We start from the raw sequence: 6,052 nt of genomic DNA, 5'->3' as shown, positions 1-6,052 counted from the left end.
ACATAAAGCATAAAAAGTTAAAACTACATTGAATTATTATTTTCCCTATAATCAAGCTGCTTGGTCTAAATTCCATTTTGGGGAAAAGTGAATTCATATTTTCAGAGGAATGTTTTGGCTCTGACATCTGAAAGCCAAGGTCACTTTGATTTATGTATTTTTTTAATATAAATCCTGTGATCAGTTTTGAAATTTGGCCTGGGTGTTAATGTCATGCCTGCTCTGTTGAAAGGACGTGGCTTTAGTAATAATGATATAACCAACAGCTCTAGATGCTGTTAATGTTTAATTTAAAGAGGTTATTTCGTTCTCCAGTGAAGTGGTGTCCCTGCAGTGCTGAGAATGTGGGACGAATGTGTTCAGCCTGTATTTGTTAGAAATGCAAATTACTCATTGTTGCCTTTGTGATTTAGTTAATATGTAATTCCTAAGAACGAGTGGCTCTCTTGTTGGACAAAACCAGTCCTGTTAATTATTTGCAATAAATAACTGGAGCCTTTAAGAAAGAGTTTTAATATTTCAGAGCTGCACAGCCAAATGGAAAAGGAAGCATTACTTCCTGTAATTGTTTACCAACAGCATCATTGCTACAGATACTAAAATCTTTTTCTTTTTTTATATGCCCTTTCAAATCCTTTCAGTGAGCTTTAATCAAGCACGTCAAAGCCCAACTGTCTCCCTTCAGCAAATCGATCTACCTGCACTCGGGGCCCAGCCAAATTCACCAGATTTAGCCGTGCACCATGACTGGCATTAATTCCTTTAACCACATCTCAGTTCTACACATCTTCAAACTGCTTTGTAGTTATTTACACTTTCTTACAGCTCAACTCTCACAAATGTCTTGTGAACTTGAGTACAAAAACAAGATGTCACCATAAATGACCCGTAGACCAGGTTTCGTGCTGGATGTCAAGGTTCTTGCCTGATATAAGACCTGTGGCCGTCTGTAATCAGCTCCATACACTGTCAGGATTTAACTACACTTGTGGGAAAGATGGAGGACTTAAGTGGATTTTGTTTCAAGGTTTTCTGTCAGGGAGATTTGGCAGCACATCGCCAATCTTTCAAGTACTCCGGGCAAAATTTTGGTTTGAATTATTTTGATGTCGGCTTGTTGATTGCACTTTTTAAAAACACTTAGTTTTTTACTTGCAGTTGTAAAACTAGGATTGGGAACGGTAAGTGAAATATGAAGGACTGTGAAAAGTGTTTGCAGAGTACTGAGGCATATAAATTACCTCCTCAAAAGATAGTAATTTATTCTACTTTATGAGCRCTCGCTGTCGTTATCTGACTCTAAAATGATTAAAAGCAGCCCTCAGCTCTGTTTCAAATCTCTCCAGAGCTGGGAGCTAGCTTTGTCAAAAACCTCTCTCTATCTTAAAAGGCTTTAACTGTTTTTTAAGGAGGCTTTGGTGCTTTGAACAACAATCTAACAATGTTTATTGCCAAGAAGCAGATTTACACAGTACTGTTCAGTGGCCAGTGCTGCTCTTAATGGATTCCCTCTTATGTTTAGGAGGTGCAGGCTGTAATGAACGAGGTGTCCCAGACTGCTGGAGACATCCCCCCCACCCTCATAATTCACCCCCTAATTCTCCCAACACATCTCAGAGACACTGAGGTCTCGTGCTGGGATAGAAAAAACATCCTGCATTGCCATCTGATGCTTTGAGAAAACAGACTCAGAATCCGTCAAGCTCATTTGAGAATTAAAGTGCCTGCGACGTGAAAGTTTTGTAATAGATATGAATGCATTTTTGGAAAGCTAACATTAATAACATATTATAAAATAAATTTGATGCCACTGAGATAAACAGAAATTCACAGGAAGTGATGACAAAGGGGAACATCTGAATATGAACAGAGCGTAGCTACAGCAGCTAACAACACAAACTGTAAGAATCTGATGTTTCTTTCGATTACTTTGAGCCACTATCAGAGATTAAGAAAAGTCAGAGTTCAAATAATCTTTGTTTCAATGAAGACCAGATAATTCATTTTTAAAGARGTCCCTTTTATGTCACTTCCTGTTTCACTTTGGCTGAGCCAGGTTCAATAGAAAATGTGTTGGTTATGTGATAAAATTAGTAAAATTATGTGTATTATGCTAAGTTTCTTAAACATAAAGATGTTTTCTTTGACTTTTTGTATTTGAAGGATATTCATGTCACAGGCTCTTTAAGGATTAACAGCAAAGCTTTACAAACAGACGGTTGGTGATGTGTACAAGGAGATTTTTATTTAAATTTATCCTTTATTTAACCAGGCAGATGCCAATGAGATAACAGCTCTTTTTTAAGGGTGGTCTGAGCTTCAAGGCAAATTATTGTACATGTTTTTGGGGTGTGGAGGAAACCAGAGTAAACTCTATGCAAGCACGAGGAGAACAGGTCCAAACCGGGAATCAGACCCAGGACCTTCTTGCTGTGAGACGTCAGTGCTAACCACTGAGCCATCCTGCTGAAATAGATCACAAAGCTGCTGCTTAACCCTCTAAGGTCTGGAATCTAAATGGTCATTTTGGCTAATTTTGAATTTACCCTTACATTTTCTTCTTAAAAACTTTTTTTACCTTGCCTTGTTTGGTATCAATATCATTTCAGCACAACCAAAATGTTGACTACGCTCTGTTCTCCCATCTCCAAAACACTCCCTCACATTCTCCACAAGTGTACAGACTTTTTTATTGGTTGCTTTGGAAATGTGGTTCATTTCAGGAAATCAGAAAAATGGGTGTCATGTTGCGTTCAAGCACTTCCTGGTCACAAAACGTTCTCTGAATGTGCAGAAAACGCAGAGAAAATGCTCACAAACATATGACAAAAATGATTTATCATAAATCAGGTTTTATTTGGAAGTAAATAAAAAGAACAAAAACAATATAAAAACACATTTTTTTAGATTTGATGTCTGTGCTGTCCAACCCTGTTGAAATGAGCACTCAGGCTGCCATTTTTGTCRAATTAGCTCTAAATGTGTCATTTTGATGTCCACACTGGAGCGGGATTGGATTTTAGAGGGTTAAAAAGGGAATAAAATCCTTACAGTATGTGTTGTGACTCTCAGCTATTACCACAATTAATTTTAGCTCAGTACCTTATATAGTACCTGATCTGTGTTTAATTAACTGTAATATAAGCAAACATTTTTTAATGATTGTGGTAAGTCTGATAGACTACTATCCAGAACCATAAACAGATCAGGGTGCGTTATGGTTTCAAGAACTCTTTGAATGAGTTGAAAAGCGGCCCTGTCTGTCACTTGAAAGACTCCATCTTCAAAGCTTCAGGCAGAGGCTGTAAACAAATGTGAGTCTGCTGATTGGGTGGTTCTTGTTTCTGCTGGCAGCGCCCACTGTGAGCCACAGCGGCTGTCACAGGTCAAACACCATGAGGGTGATGGGATTTTCACCTGGTTGATACTGTGTCTCTGAGAGTCTGCTGGGKGTACACAATGTTCTTATTATTTGTCAATGTACAACTGGCAGCACAGCCATGCACTGTTTGAGTTCATGAAAACTAACCCTTATGGGTCCAAACAGCTTATTGTTTCCAGTTGAAATTTCCCTTTGAAGTTCTTGTTTTTTTTTTTTTTTTTTTTTTTTACCACAAGTGATAGCTGGTCATAAAAGTCCTGGTTTAAAATTTGATGGAAAAGTTGTTTTTGGTTTAAAGCAAGAGTCTCCAACCTTTTTTCCCTTAAGAGCTACTTTCACAAAATGAAATTGTCCAAAAGCTACTTTTTGCAACATTTAATTAATGTTGTTAATTAAATGTTTAACTTAAACTTAAACTATTAGAATATGCTTGTTTTGCAAAGAAAACATTGTCTTCAATTAAAATGAAACCACCACAAAAACACTGAATTTACATGAATGTGTTTTTGTGTTTATATTAGTGAATTTCACACTAATAAATTAGGGTTTAACCAGGACAGATTTGTGCACAATTAACGTCAGGTGATGGGTCTCCAAATTGTTTTTCGCATTGTAGACTCCAGCAGGTAGAAACCCTGTGCAGTGACATATACCACAGCAGGAGGGGTTTCCCAGGAGTTTGGCAAAATGTGTCTCAAGGGGCTATGAAAGGTGTGTGTGTGAAAACTATACAAACAACCATGTAACCGTGTGTCATCTGCTGATTGACCATACTGAGCCCTAAACTGTTAGATTGACAACCAAAGGGAAGGCATATCTATAGACTGATTGGGATTAAATGAAAGTTTGTTTGGCCAGTGACAAATTAAATTTTGCTTCTTCTAACTTTTTATAATGAAGAGCTACTTTAAAGGAGCTCAGGAACTACTGGTTGGAGACCTTTGGTTTAAAGGGTTTAGCTGTTAATGGCAGAGGTCTATTAGTTTATCACTGCTGTTATTGTTGGTATTTAAAAACAAACTCTGAAGAAACAATAAAGAAGAACATGGGCTTGACGGAGCGGACTTTTTTTAGTTGAGTAATAAAAGTTTCCTCCCCTCCCCTCTGCTGAGAGCCTCCTGATTCATGGAACTGGTTTGATCCTCTGGAGATCCAAGGCCCAATACTTAGGGACCCCTGTGGACACCCCTCCTCCTCTTTTAATCCCATGGCTTCAGTTTTACTGTAAAATATATTTCCTGTTTGCMCATGAAAGATCTTTTTTATTTTCGTTTTAATGTTCCGTTAAAAATTATGAGCTCATTCCAAAGGATTAGTCTCAATTAGAATTAACTGGACTGCTATTTGAATTTTCCGACTTGGTGGAACTTTAACTTTAACTTAAATTTTGAAAATCTGTGTGTGATTAAAGCAGGACTTCTCAGACCCTGTCCCCCAGTGTTCCCATCATGTCCAAAGCTGATGGTGACAGTTAAAAACTACAGTCTGGGTAAYATTATCTCCTTAAAGCTGGTTTTCATCCTGGAAGTGGATTATTGATCATAACACAGCTCTGAAGTTGCTGTTAAAAGACAYGAGTTATTTCATTAAAATGAACCACAGTGGTGCTCGTCTTCATCATCGTGTTGCTTGAAGGTGAGGTGTTAATCCTAACTCAGGAATGGAGGGCGTTAAAGAGTCAGTTTGTAGACCRTCCTGCTGGAAGCTGCACAGCTCCCTGTGTGCGTTCACAGCCAGGTAAAGCCGTCCCAGCCCTGCCGATGGTGAGCAGGGTCCACACAGTCGTCTTCTGGCTGCTTGGCAAACCGATCTGAAGGTTCACGGCTCCCAGAGGAAGAGGACTTGTTGTGGTCTGTGTCTGCTTCAGAGACGGCGTGACAGCACCTGGACCGGTGTTCCCAGTGGAGCAGGCATATTGGCTGCAAGGTCAAGGTCTGTATAAGAGCTCAGTTTTTTTTTTTCACATTCAGAGGGAAACTGTTTTCCCACAGCTGCGTATCACTTACAGCCTGGTTCATGTGTGAGTAAATCAGGCAGCTCACTAACTTTAGGAAGTTTTTTTTTCCTCACAGAATCTGATTCATTTTGGTTCTGTTTCAGAACTACATATCTTGTCACACTATTATAGCTTTATTGGGATAAAATGTGTTTTTAGTGGTAAAGTGATGTCGAAGAACTGGCATTTATAACCCTATTTGGCGAACAATTTTATTTTAAACATTACCTTTAGACTATTTGCATAGACAGTTTACTTTAGAGTTAAAACTTATTTTAATGTATTTGAAAGATAAATAATAATAAAACTCGGAGTGACAGCCCCCAGATTCTGGAACATTCTGCCTTCTGATATTTCATACTGCAGAGACTGTACAGACATGGAAATCCCTCCTGAAAACTCATGTTTTTACAGAGGCTTTAAATCACGTTCAAATTGAGCTCTGTCTGAAGATCTTRTTTGGTTTTAGCCCATTTTATTATATCTGTTGTTTTTTATGTGTGAAATTGTTTTATTGTCGTGTTTTCCTGTTTGCTTTTAACAGTTTGTTAAACACTTTGGTCCATCTTGTTTTTTTATATAAAAATTGTTTACATTGACTTATTTCATTTAGAAATTCCACATAATTCCAGATTCAAACTGTATTCTTAATTTTTTTGTATATATATATATAT

This window comes from Austrofundulus limnaeus, unplaced genomic scaffold, assembly GCF_001266775.1.
Source record: "Austrofundulus limnaeus strain Quisiro unplaced genomic scaffold, Austrofundulus_limnaeus-1.0 Scaffold45, whole genome shotgun sequence".
NCBI classification, from domain to species: domain Eukaryota; kingdom Metazoa; phylum Chordata; class Actinopteri; order Cyprinodontiformes; family Rivulidae; genus Austrofundulus; species Austrofundulus limnaeus.
The sequence above is the reverse complement of the archived record's forward strand: the minus strand, read 5'-3'. Positions refer to the sequence as shown.